Genomic DNA, 14,569 nt, shown 5'->3' with positions numbered 1-14,569 from the left:
CAGATCATGAGCAGCAATCTTCCGATCAGATTTGCATCGAGGGGAAATGTTAGAGCCAAAGGTCAAAAGACTTTCATTCAATAATTTCCACAAGAAAAGTTGTACTTTTGATGGACACGGCTGAGTCCAAAAGAATTTAGTCGATGGTGGGAGTTTTTGATGCCCTTGATTTAAGGTGCTAGTCAGGTAACTGAGTCCACATGCTGAAGTGTACTGCCCGGACGATAACTGTTTATCTTCTTCTTTTTCGGTTTGATCCATCAGGTGGTGTTTACCAGAGAAGACAGAGAGTACTACTGCTAATAATATTACTAAAAACATACTAGAGACTGAAATATAGATGTAATAAGAGCTACGGACTCAAACTAGATTACACTAATAATAAAAGGACAGCAAACTACTATGAAATTGAAGTAGAATAAAAAGGGGCTGAAAATATAGGATAAAGATAACACAAAAATGGAACCTGTCTGCCGGCCCAAAAGCACAATGATTAAGCTTCCTCTGTTATAAATCTTTGAAGAGATCTAATCCATGGGATCTCAAGATGATGCTGCTGCTGAGAAAGATGCTGATATTTTGCTGTTGTTGAGGATTTTGCTGATGAACAGGATTTAAGTAGTATTGCTTCATCTCCTATGCGTAGTGAAAACAAGACAAATGCCTAGAGAAAGAATGTTTTTGCTGAGGTTGAAGCATGCTTGAAGTGTTGTCACTATTACTGTCTTGCAAAAAATCCACATAGTTCTCAAAGTTCTCCCTTGCCCGTCTAGTCGATAAATGGAGAAAATGTCGAAGAAAATCTCTAATAATACGAATTCCCATAAAATTTCATTCCACAAGATTTTTGAATGGAGCATCAAAAGGTGATCTGCAGCTTCCCTTAACCGAGTTAAAAACTTAGATGTCAATGACCTGTATTAGTTGTATAAGACTAATTCCACATTGTAAGATCATGACCTCTCAATAAGCACCGTCTCATCAAAACTTTGTCTTGTTACTCATAACACTATCAAGGCAGTCTCCAAACATTTAACTAGATTCGCGGTGGAGAAGACAAACTAAAAAGCTTCACCCCAAATTCAGATTGAGATGAAGAAACCACCAACTTTCTAAAACCAAGGCACAACCAAATAAATTAAATGCCTTCCAGAGTTAATCTTAAAGAACACAAATAGGAAAGAAACTACACCACCATTCTAAAGGAGCAAAAGAAACTACACCACAATAAACAAACACAACAACTTCAGGTCGCAGGAAGCAATCACAGAAAACAAAAGACCACCGAATGAAGCTTGGCAATTGGGAAGATTTTAAGTATGAGCAGGGGTTATATGGATGAGAAACATCAGATAGAAAACAGCGACTAGGACATGGAAGATACAAAACAGCTTCACAGATGAAAGACTTGAACTGAAAGGGGTTTGATTTTGAAGGTCTCATATGGTGGTAATGGTAATAGAAAATTTCAATAAACATACAGCAATCCAGAGACAAAATGGATATGAATGGAAAAAATATCAGGACCATCAATAGATAAGTTAGAGAGGCAGCAGGGCGATCCAACCTCATGGTTACCTTGATGAAATTGACTTAAATCAGCAAAGTAGAAGTAACCAGGTAGAAGAGGCATCAAATCGAAGAAGAAGTCACCATGTCTGCCAAGCTTCTGACTTTCAATCCTATCTTCATTCCATATCACAGCAGTAAAATTAAAGGATAAATCCTATGTCAGAGCAATAAAGAGGAACATATTTATCAATGAAAGCATTAATCAAGTGTAAATAGGCCGGTAACCCAGGAGATTTAGCCGAGAATCGGCGATGATAAACTTAGGGTTTGGAATGAAAAAAGGGGTGAAATCTTAATATCAGTATCTAATCTGCTGAAAGAATGAAAAATTAACCTAAGATTTATACTAGTACCGCTCAGATCTATTTAGATCCTTGAAGATCCAAACAATATACACACACTATACCTAACTGGAAAGATAGCAATGTTGATAGCTTCACTTAGCTACCTCATTTAAGTAACCATAATACTACTAAATACCGCCATTGCATTCCAGTTATTGCTGCAAGTTTCTAATGAATAAAGACTTAGTAGAATTTTCAGCAATATATAAATTGAAGTCCTTTTCTACCCTAAATTGAGATCTACTACGGATTCATGGATAACAAGTTACATGCGTAAAAACCTTGAAGAGAACCACAACAGCTATCATCTACCACAAATTTGGTCAAACTGTTGCTGAGGTTGTGGGTTGCAGCTTTACATGAGGGAGACTTATCATGTGGTACAAAAAGATTTGGAATGCACAGGTACAAACCCATCATGGTAAAACACTACACCTAGGCCCAAACGCACATGGCTGAGGTGGGAGTCAGTGTTATTCGTGGTGGTGGTGGGTGCTTACATGGGTCCTAACAACTGTTGCATCAAGTCCCATTTTACGGATTTTTCGTGGTTGCATATTTACGATAGAAACAAAAGAAGAAAAGATGAATATGAGATGCTGCAAGGACAAAAAAGATGCTGATACATGAATAAAGCTTGGGAAAAGGATAGATTGATGAAATCATGAAAAAACATCTAGTTTAGAAAAGGAAATGTAAAAACTTGGTCAGAATCTCATAAATCCAATATAACAGTAAGAAACGATTGCATGTGACAAGAATGTGGACCATGAAGTGTACAAACTGCATAAATCATCACCGCAAAGTCAACAGTGTTATTTTCTACGGTGCCCATTGGAATTTACAAGATAAAACTTGTTTGAATCTTACCTGTGTAAGCAGCGGTAATTGAAAGATGTAGACTATGTAAGATGCCTGGAACTTATATACATTCTGTCACCTGAACCTGGATCTTCAGCCTTCCAGGCTGTTTATGTCAGAAAATTCATCAAGTGAGTCTGATTTCAGCTTTTCCAATATCATCTATTGTGCATTTTATCAAGGGTTCAACAAAGAAACTTTACTGAAAGAATGTTTATACTTCTTAATTGTAATACTATACATATTATGGATCGATATATAAGACTCGGAGTTGCTAGGATACATTCTTGGTCTGGATTTTCAGCAAAATTAGAATGCAGTGCATTGCCAACGCAGTCCACTATAGCTGAGGTTGTCATGGATGACTCGATGCGCAGAATGGCAGCTACAGCATCAAGCCGAGTGACCTCATTTCTGAACATGAGTATTGCATGTGCTGAGAAAACAAAATGTGTCACATCTGGAAAAACTCAAAATTGGTGTACTACGCATGCTTCAAGCAATTTACAATTACCTTGGGCTAGTTGTATTAAACTTTCAAGCATACGCACGGTGGTCCTTGCTGCACAGTAAAAAAATCTCCATTAAGATGAATAATGAATATTAATTATGACTTGTTTCAATCCAACCCTAACTCCACTTGTGACTAATCAGCACAGGGTGACCGCTGAGCCTCTGAGCATTATGACCAGTATGGATGACGGTAACCCTTGTTCCTGCCTTGCTTTCATATGAGAAAATGGTAAAGGTAGCCAGGCTTGGGTCTAAGAAACCTAACTTAAAACAAGAGTGAGTCAAGGGTTGAGCTTTTCTGCCCACTGAACTTACACAGGCTCAACTTAGCATGACTCGTCAGTAGGTCTATACTCAAAGGGGTCATATTTTTATAATGACCATGAAAATGAGAATAAGGCTTCAACTCTTTTGCAGCAAATGTATTTGCCATAGGTACATTTAAAATAGCTTTCAGCTTCGCTGAAGTTGAATCAGCAAATGAATCAGCAAACCTGCATTCTCTACTGCTGTTCTTCGCTGAAGTTGATAATAACTTGAGATAATACTTTCAGCTTCCTTTGTTAAAACAGGTTTGAAGTGTCGTTTTAGATAATGAATGTACCTGCGTCAAATAGAAGCTAGTAAGTACTGATTTCCCTGACAATTTAACCAATCCAGATGCCATTAGCATAGTAATGCTGAGTAATTCTCAAAAGGATATGAAAATTTTTCTTTAACTCTTTTAGGATAGTTTTCTGTCTTTTAGTATCTCTGAAGTGGGAACTCTGACAAAATATGCTATGTATGGTTTACATACATGATGGTAGTATGCAGCATAACTTGCAAACATTGCCCGTCAAAGGTCGATTTGAAATCAACTTAAAAAATTATTCCCATTCAATCGTGCACTCCAACCAATTCATTAACGGAAAGATTATTTCAGAAAGGGTTGCTTTACTGGGAGGATGTCCCTACACCAACCCTAGACTATAAATAAGCAAGTGCATGGTACCTAAATCAGCACCGGATCATTCCCCATGAGGGCCCGCACGAATTGGGATCTTTTAGAGCTTTTTACCTGAGGATTGCCTTTAAAAAAATTAAATAATAGATGCTTTCAAGAAGCTTTTACCTTCAAAGCATGGGTAATGGCCAGACAGTTGTTAAATCTTCATCACTCTTCCCTGTTTCTGATTCTCCTTGCTGCTTAGTTTCAGAAAATGATTGCAGTCTGGCTACTTCTCATACAGATTGTAGGTATCTCTTTGAATAATCAAATATAATAGCATATTTATCTCACTAAGAGGACATGGACTATATCAAATCTACTGAGCAAGGATCCAGAGAGTGTAGTATTGACAGATAAAGCTACACAATTTGTTAAGGAAAATGAAAATATAAAACGGAAATTGAACCTCAATCTGATAAATCATTTTAAGCTGCACCATAATCTAGACCTGGAAAAACTTCACCTTGTTTGTTCCTGCATTGTCAACCCGAACAGGGTCAAGCTAATTTCTATGTTAACTATATACCCCAGCAAATATTTAGTATTACTGCGTTAATAGCTAAGACTTGTGAGGGGAGATATAAGAAGAATAAAGTTCCCTTGTCCTTAAATCCCAAAAACAAATAAAAGGAAAACATCCCTCCTTAATTTAGTTACAACAGTAAGAATATCTGAATGGAAGGATACATTTAGTGGGATCATATTGCCCTTTTGCATTTGTCGCACCAAATACAATAGTCCTGGTATTAAAAGTCTTAACAAGACCAGCCTGAAAAGCAATTATGCATCATTATTTCAAGTTGAAGCACCTTCTCAAAACTAACACACTGACAAAGAGAACAAATAGTTGTACCCAAAGCAAGATATCTGATCTTTGTAGTTGGTTTGACCGAACCAGACCCAGTTTCTACTGAATTTATTGACCTACCTTCCAAAGTATTCCCTTTATCATCTAGCATAACTGACCTACCAAATGGACGAAATAGATCTAATCCACAGCCAAGGTTGGGTGAAGTAGGGGTGCATGGATAGGACTCATCTTAGGTCAGTTTCAAGATCCCTATGCCCGGCTGAAGCAATCAAAAGAAACACATTTGCTATATAAAAACTAAAGACATTACAGAAAGTACTCCACTAAGTGACTTGGAAGCGCAAGAATTCCAGTAGTAGAACCAGAATTTACCATATAGATTATCAGAGTACAAACCTTATTGGTTTTTTATTGAACTCACAGGACTTGCAACCCTCAAAATAATGGCATCATTGACTGCATCTAAGCATAAATTGGTATAAAATACCTTTGCAACACTTATAGTCTGCTGTTCCATGGGTTCATGAATTGTTGCCCTGTCACGTTCTCTCATGCTTCAACAGGAAGGGGGAAAAAACAGTTGTAGATGTATCAGTTACCAATATTAAGAACATAGTCATCAGTCCTCTATGAATATTAAACAAAGACAAACTTCAAATAATTCATTGTCGGATTAAAAATGATTATGGCACCTCTTACTAAAGAAGCCTATAATCATGTAATCCGATGGGTAGCGGAATATCCTCGGTGTGACGCAAACAAACAATTTCACAAACATAACTAAAAAGAAGTAATGTTTTCTCAGTTACTCGACGCAAGGAATACCTTAGATGGCGAGCAAGATGTGCAAGAAGTTAAAAGCTCGATAGACAACCATTTAAGACGTAAGTTGAGTACCTATCAAATTCATCTATACAGCAAATTCCATCATCTGCCAGGACAAGGGCGCCAGCCTCTAACATCCACTCTCCTGAAGATCATTTTGATATATGAGACACTTAGGTTAAGTACTCAAGAGCTCCAATGGAGCACATAAGAATTTCATCAACAATGAAAGAAGGGAACATTACCACATACATCTTTAAGAGTAAAAAGCTTGATATTTTATTTTGATGAAATATGCTAGCAATAAATCCCTATCACCATAAGTTAAAACGGTACCACTAAGAGCAGTAAAATGTTCCTTGAAAAGATTGTGCAATCTTCCAAAGTTGCAGAAAAATCCTACATAATATGTATGACTCTATTCTCTGAGGACATGTAACTATGATTTTCACATTCCAATCATATTCTAAAAAAAAAAAAAATTGTCTGATATGTTTCAGAATGAATCTAGTTTGGCTTTTAATTTTTTTGATCAATGGCTAATAACAGAAATAAGTTATGTTTGAAGCGATTATTTTAGATCCTATCCTTATAAGGTGAATGAGATGTCATTAATAGTTCACAAATAACAACAGAAGGATTGAGTTGCTGGATGGATATGAAGAATGGATTTGCTTGAGTACAGCTGAATTATTTAATGTAAATTAGGATATGTGCAAATTTATCAGGAGAACTCAACATATATTAACTCGAAATAATATGAAGCTAAAGTATTTAATAAATGACCAATAGGTCAGTCAAAACTGACCTCCATCTTTCACTTCAGTGACAGTTAATCCAGCGCCAGTGCTTCCAATCCCGTAGTCATGACAGATCTATTGCTCAACTTAGCAGCAAACTTCATAAACTGAGACTTTTCAGTACCTGGGAGTTCATAATCGACGTGCATATTATCTTTCTTAATCCTACAAAATCCCATTATTAGCTACTTATACTATCTAAGCAACCTATCTGATCAGGAAATAAGAAGATGGAGTTGATTTCTGATGAGTCCCATTTCAACCATACGACAATCAAACCAAAGACGAGGTAAAGCAATCCAAAATACTAACATTGTGGCAAGAATTTTTAACATAAGCCGATCAGAACAAACGTTCTGTCTAAGGGATGGCCCAAATCTAAGAGATGGATTTCCCAGTTTATCACATTTTGAAATTCTAGACGCAGCCTAATCTACTATCTGAGTCAGAGGTAAGATCTAGAAAAAGTTAAAAGATTGTACAGGTTTTAAACAAAGGAGAGTACCTGGATCTCCCCCCCACCCCCACCCACCACCACCACCACCACCACCAAAAGCAAGTGAGAATCCCCTTGTACTTTTGTACCACAAACATCAACATTTGCACCGCTCCAATCAGTGTTACGACAACTAATAGTCTAACAAACAAAAAGCAGAGTGGTATATAGTCAATAATAACTCTATTCAGATTCAAGAACAAAAAGACACCATCTCGTGTTGTTATGTTTTCTTATATCGAAGGCCCAATCTCTATGCAAAGTTGAGAGAACTATTCTTTAGTCAATTTCCAAAAGAAAAGGGAATGGTACATCATCACTTTACCTGCAAGCTTAACTATGAAGAGTCCAAAAATTTGTGGGCATATGCCTTGAAGTATCGCGTTCCTTCCTGCGAAAGTTATGAGAGTGAAGTCCCAATCTGAAGTTAGAATTTATACAGTTTAAGAAATCTACTGATATAGTTCAGTGATTTTTTTCTTAGTTTGACAAGGGCTGACACAGACAAATGACTTCTCCTTTTCCCAAAGTAACACATTGCTTAGCACAAACAAAGAAGTCTAAAGTCTGCCTTTCAGTGGAGTGTCTTTGAAATCAATCCAAAACTGCTCAAACTTCTGTACAATATCATCAGGGACATCTATATTTGCTTCTCCTGAAAGGGGGAGAAGTGAATGTTAATGTTACAAGGACAAAAAATAGAAGTTTCATTAGCATTGCATTAGAAAATAAATTAAGGAACCATAGGCACCATGTTAGACTCCAAAGGAATAACTTTGCTACTGTAAGTATCTGCACATTCTAACAACAAATGCATGAAAGGATTTCAACCACTCGTCGAATGTAAGAAAATGTCATTCTAACCTCACATGATTAGCAACAAATAAAGGATCGAGGTCGCAGGCTCGCAGCGGACATCCTTCATATCTGATGACCATTTTGTTGTCAAGACTCCCGTAACAATTACGTCATCTGGTGGAATAGGAAATCATGAAAACTTGTCAAAAAGAAAATAAAGTTCCAAAACCCTCCAATGATATTAGCAGAGGGGCATAGACTATCACCATTGTATACAAGGACCTGAAACTGAAAAGCATCTGGGTTTCAAAAGATATTACCTCCAGCTTTAACAATGTCAACAAAATCATCCTTGAGAACAACCGGGATTGAGCGAGGTATAGAACCAACACCCAAAACTTATGTGCTCTCTTGGATTTTGACTTCCTGGTAGACATGGCATACTATACTATCCTTAACAAACTGAAAACTTGTGCCTTCACAGGATTTCTGCCTCTGTCACAAACAAAAACACTTTGAGGACAAAAACACAAGAAGGACTAAGCTATATCAATATCATCAAGCTTTACACAAAATATAGGTCCCATAAAGAGACAATACCTTAGAATCACAAAACGATGGAAGCCGAATACAATTTCCAGTTTCAGATTCAGGTATAACCGCGAACCTAAACAACCATTCTCATTAATCCAACAAATGACGTATAACAAAACAAAAAACAGAAACATATCTAACAATCACATAAATCTCAATCACCTGAATTTGCATTTGCGACATTCGTAATACCTTTCGCCTTCAATCATCTTAATAGATCCAGTCTTTGTAACAGGACCTTTAAGAGTGAGAAGCCTTCCCCTATGTTTCACTCTAATTTTTCCAATACTTGGACAAGCCTCTACAAAACCATTAAATCACCCAATTAATCAATTGAAACCCCGATAAAACGAGTAAAATAAGAGTTCGGAATAGTTACAGACTTCAAACCTGGATTCTCCAAAATACCATCGATATTAATCCGAACATGAATCAATTCCTTAACACTTCCTCGTCCTTTCACAAAAATAGACCCCTGAAATTCAAAAAATAACAAAAGCAAACCTAAAATCCCTACATAATTGATCAGACAAACACTAAATGATATAGATTAGAGAGTTAGGGTTTTGGAACCTGAGCTTGAGCAGCGCCGCGGTCAAATCTTGGTAGAATTCATTAGGTTCTGAGTGAATAATGTAAGATAGCTTGATATCGTAATCAATTAGCTCTGCAAAACTGACTCAAAGTAGAGAAATCCTTAAAACCCTAAACATTAGCAAAGATTTTTAGAAAGAATTAGGGTTAGTGTTTTATTTTTCTTACTCGATGTGGATGGTGAAGAAATGATTGAGATGAGTTGATTAATATGGTTCTCGAGGAGAAATTTACAAAAATTATCAATATTTTCAGCTTCAGCTTCCATTTGGGGTTTTCTGAGTTTTGTTAGAAAGGGCGGGAAAATGAGATCAGTGTCGCCAAGGGTGTTTTTAGGGCGGCAAGAGGATTATGCATGTTGGGCTGGGCGGGGAAGGGGTATACTAGCCGATAGTAAATGTCTAAGTAATTACAGTATTTTTTAAAGAACCATTTTTTTTTTGGTTGGGGACTACTTTGGGTGGATAGTGGAAGTAAATTTGGGTCATCCCTTATCCTAATGTTTGTTAATACTAAAAAAAAACTTGGTAATCAAATTAGTGTTAGTGTAATGGTTTCTTAGTGTTAGTGTAATAATTAGTTAGTGATTAGTGAGAAGAAGAATAAAAAGAACAAGAAAAGATGAACAAAAAGAGGGGTGAACCAGAAAATCTTATTTTGAGTTTTATAAATACGATTTGAGTGATTCATGTGATGATGGCCCCTCATCCAAATCAAAACCTCCTACATCTCCTGATGTATTTGTCAATCTTCATAAAGATCCGGATATGAGTTATTTTTTAGATGATGAATGCATGCTTCCCCAAACTCAATGTGACGAACCAAATGATGGATTTTATCAACCACAACCAGAAGATGAAGTTATGGGTACTCAGGCATGGCTCAAATTTAGTTAATGTAGCTTGAATTGGGCAAAAAATTGGCAAAATCATAAATTTCAGGAAGAAACTTCGGCTAGGTCAAAGTGGTTCGGTTACCTAACTTGCATTGCGACGTAACCGAATTGTTCTGTATGTACTGTTCGGTTACTTCATTCAGAACACGCAGGTAACCGAACTCCATTTTGATAGAGGTTTTTTAGAGTTCGGTTATGTATTTCCAGAAAACGTTGTCGAACTATTTGTTACAGAGTATACAAATAATAGTTCGGCTAGATCGTATATAAGCTTAGGTAACCGAACTTATAAGGAGAACTTTAGTGAAGCTTAGTTTGGCAAGGTCGCAAAATATTTCTAGAGAAGAGATAACGGAACCCTCTGTTTGGCATGATCGATAAAATTGTTACATTGCCGAACTATTATCTGTGTTTCTTGTTTGTGGTTGCCATTGACGTTGTGCTATTTCTTGTAGGTTGCATGTGATCCAATACCAATGGAAAATCAACCTTCCCCAATTGATATTTTGTACGATGACAAATCCCATCACTACATGAATGATTTGGTATTCAAAAACCCGGTAGAGGCAAAGAGTCGGGCTAGGCAACATGCACAAAAAGACATGTGCGTATTAGTTTTGAATGGGAGAGAAAACAAAACACAGTTTGAAATGGTTTGTGAGAGAATAGGTGATCCCGATAAAAGCCACAAGAGGAAGGATTATGTTTATACAAGAAAGACAAATGGGAAGAACAAAACTTTCTCAAAGAAAATTAAATGCCCCTTCAAGCTAGCATTTAATTACAACAAATATTTGGATGGATGGGTTCTCTACAGGGTTATGGAAGGTCGTCGTAACCACCCTCGTCCGGAGCATCTTGAACTAATGGTTCGGTGACCTGGTCAAATTTCACAGGTTGCCGGACTAAGTGTTTGGTTACCTGGTCAAAAGTTTCAGGTCGCCGAACTGAGTTTCGGTTGCCTGGTAATCTATTGCAGGTTGCCGAACTATATGTTCGGTTTTCAGCTTTGAATTTCTGTCTAGACGAACTTTACCTTGTATCCTTTTAATTCAAGATAATGTTGCACGCTACTTATGAACCAAATATAAAATTGAAACACAAACCCAATTTAAACAAATATAAAAGTGTTATACATACCAAACTCCTAACTAATTGTTCAAAACACACAAAATCCATAACTAAGATGCTTTTTGAAACTACAACCAAATGAAAATAAAAGAAAAGAAGGGATTAAAACACGACCACTACGACGAAGTCTTTTATTTCCTTGTTGTCGACCCCTATTCAATTGCTTAGACCGACTCTCCTCCCAGCATCCTTTGGGAACAATTTCTAGCTCTTCATCTTCTTCCTCTTCCTCATCTCCATCCTCTCCCTTATCTTCATCCCCTTTTTCCTCTTCCTTTTGTCCTTCTTCTTCTGACTGCCCTGCTTCTACATCTTCAACTTGTTCTCTTTGTTCTTCAACCTCTTCATTTCTAGTGGCTTCATTTCCTTGCTCTTCTTCATCATCAGTATGGGCATTAGATCTCTTTCTTTTCTTCCTAATGAATGAAAACCACAATATTAGCTAAACATAATATTTTCTTATCAAATAAATCAATAACATGGGACTAAATCAAACACAAGTTGTAAACGGATTAAAGTTCGGCAAGCTTACATGAGTTGTGAAATAGCTGAACTTTTAGTTTGGTTATCTAGCATGAGTTGCAACGTAACCGAACTACATACTTGGTGTTAACATACCAAAGTTCGGTTACCTATATAATTTATCGACTAGACTGACCTATACTAAAGAATACGTTCGGTTAGGAATATCCAGGGTTTTGTTTTGCGAGCTAAGCGAACTATATAGTTCGGTTACCTAAAAATGGATAAAGTTTGCGACATTTCCGAACTGTTCTTCATATTGAAAGTTCGGTTACAAAAAAACTAGGGTTTTCAAAATTTTCCTAGTTGAAATGTATACTGTAACTACAATTTTCAATGGGTTTTGATGAGTTCTAATCGATTTCTTCAACAAAAAACGAATTAAAAGGAATGGGTATGAAGGAAATTACCCGCGTATTTGCATATCACTTGAATTAGACTTCTTGGTTGTTGTTGGATGATTGATTTTTCCCCTCTTCTTTGTTTCAAGTTGTTTATCAATTGCCAATTCATTTGGGAGATTTGTTATATTTGCTAGTCCCGGACTCGATCCTGGAAGTCTTGGAGTTTGTTTGGTAGGCATGTTTTCGTATCGACGATTAACGTCGAGGTATACGAAGAAGAGGAAAAGAAAAGAAGAAGAAAAAGAAGAAGAAGAAAAATAAGAAGAAATGAATAGGAAGAGTTTTTGAAACTGATTTTAATCGATTTTGTTTTTAGGTTTTAATTTGGATTAGATTAGTGGGTAATGGTTAAATTAGTGAGTTATTAGGATTAATTATAACCTTAAGTAGGATAAGGGCGGATTAGTATTCCCTAATCTTTTATGACACCCTTTAAGAATTTAGGGTGGACACCCATATCAAATAGTAGTCCCCCACCAATTTAGAGTAGTCCCCAAAAATGGTTCTTTTTAAAGAATGATTTTTTTGGGACTAGCCTATTTTGGTGGGGGACTACTATCATTTTTGGGTGGATATTAGAAGTAATTTTGAGTCACCCCTTATCCATATATTTATTTTAGTGCCAAAATTATCCTTTCTAATTAAGTTAGTGTAATGATTAGTGAGTTAATTAATGATTAGTGAGCTTAAATTAATAAGTTGATTTTTTCAAAAAAATAGTTATTGAGAGGGAGAAGAAGAAGATGAAGATGATAATGAAGATGAGGGTTTAGGAAGAAAAAAATTAGATCTTTTTCTTTAAGATCCACAACAAGAGTATGATGTTTTCGGCACTCACGGATACTTCAAAATTAGTTAATGGTGCTTGAATTGGCCAAAACATTCCTAAAAATGAAAAATTTACAAATTGATTTCGGTTTGGTTAAAAAGTTCGGCTACGACATCTGAAGAACAGGTAGCCGAACTCATCTGCAAGTTTGTTCAGCTAATGTTTCTGAAAACACAGGTAGCCGAAGTCAGCTTTAATGGAGTTTTTTCTTTCAGAGAAAAGTTCGACTAGGAAAAAAAAAGTCGCGACGTAACCGAACTAAAAGTTCGGCTAGGAAAAAAACGAAAAAAATTTGTGATGTAACCGAACTAAAAGTTAGGCTGGGAAAAAAAATTGTGAGGTAACCGAACTTTTTTCTGAAAGAAAAAACTCCACTAAAGCTGAATTCGGCTAGTTCAAAAAATGTTTCACATAATTCCTAGCCGAACTTCTCTCTGCAACTTCCGTTTTCAACTCATTTTTGATGATTACTTCTCATTTTTTCAACCAAAAACAAATGACAAGTAATGGGTTTGTGAGAATATCTTTGTTAATGATTTAAATTAAGCTATATATAGAGAGAGAGGTGGTGGTGGTTGTGGTATTCGGAGGTGGTGGCGGGCAGCTGTGGTGGATGGAGGTGGTGGTTATATATATGTGGTTATTAGGTTGGTTTTAAATTAAATTAGGTTAAGGATAAGTTAGTCATTACCGCATTTTAGGACACCCCTTATAAGTATAGGGTGGACGTTCCTATCACAAAGTAGTCCCCCACCAAAATGGGCTAGTCCCCAAAAAATCATTCTTTTAAATCACCAGAGCAAGTCTTATAGTGGGCTGGGCAGTGGGGAAGGGGAAGGGGTATACCAGCCGATAGTAAATGTTTGAGTTATTATTTTTTAAATCACATTAGAGCAAGTCTTATGGTGGAATCTAAGTTATTCCAAATTTGGAGAAGATGTGGAATGTTAATAGGCATTTGGATTTCAGAAGCAGTAGCAGAAGTACAAGTTAAAAGTAGAACTATTTTGCTTCACAAAAAGTTAATTTTTTGACTTATAGATATCGTTTTAAAATTCGTTACCTAAACCGACTTCTGGATTTTCGGCTTTTAGAAGTCGAAAATCTACTTATGGATGTGTATCCAAATGCGCTATAAGTCTTATGGCTACCAAATAGTCTCATTCCACGTTTTTTTTTTTGCAAGGCCTCTTCCAACGTTTCACAGAAGAGAGATTGGATTCCAAGAGGAAACGGTATTTCGAATAGCATTCAATGTTATCCCAAATTGCGTTTTTCAAAAACGCGTTTCAAACTGCGTTTTCAAAAACGCCATTCCAAATAAAAGTCATACATAAACAAAATCGTTGTTGCCACACTCTTTTCATCTCTTGGTTAATACATTTGGAAGGTAAGGTTCGTAATCGATTTGATTTTACAACATCAGAACACCAATTAAATTTGGGGATTTCGATTTATGATGTGTGTTGTCGGTGCAATAATTTGAGGGTTTATTTACGGCCTGAATTTGATTTCAAATTGGAAAGAAATAAAACGGATTTTTGTTACTGGGATGAGTTCGATTGAAATAACATAGAGTATATCTGAAA

The 14,569-nt window shown here is 36.4% G+C and overlaps 1 pseudogene; it reads right to left on the bottom strand.

Moving 5' to 3' along the window:
• Window positions 1-169: 169 nt before the first annotated feature.
• Window positions 170-12,330, bottom strand: LOC113273306 (annotated as a pseudogene).
• Window positions 12,331-14,569: the final 2,239 nt, after the last annotated feature.

The sequence above is a fragment of the Papaver somniferum genome, chromosome 4 (genome assembly GCF_003573695.1).
Source record: "Papaver somniferum cultivar HN1 chromosome 4, ASM357369v1, whole genome shotgun sequence".
NCBI classification, from domain to species: domain Eukaryota; kingdom Viridiplantae; phylum Streptophyta; class Magnoliopsida; order Ranunculales; family Papaveraceae; genus Papaver; species Papaver somniferum.
Note: the sequence above shows the minus strand (reverse complement) of the source record. Positions and strands in the feature narration are given on the sequence as shown.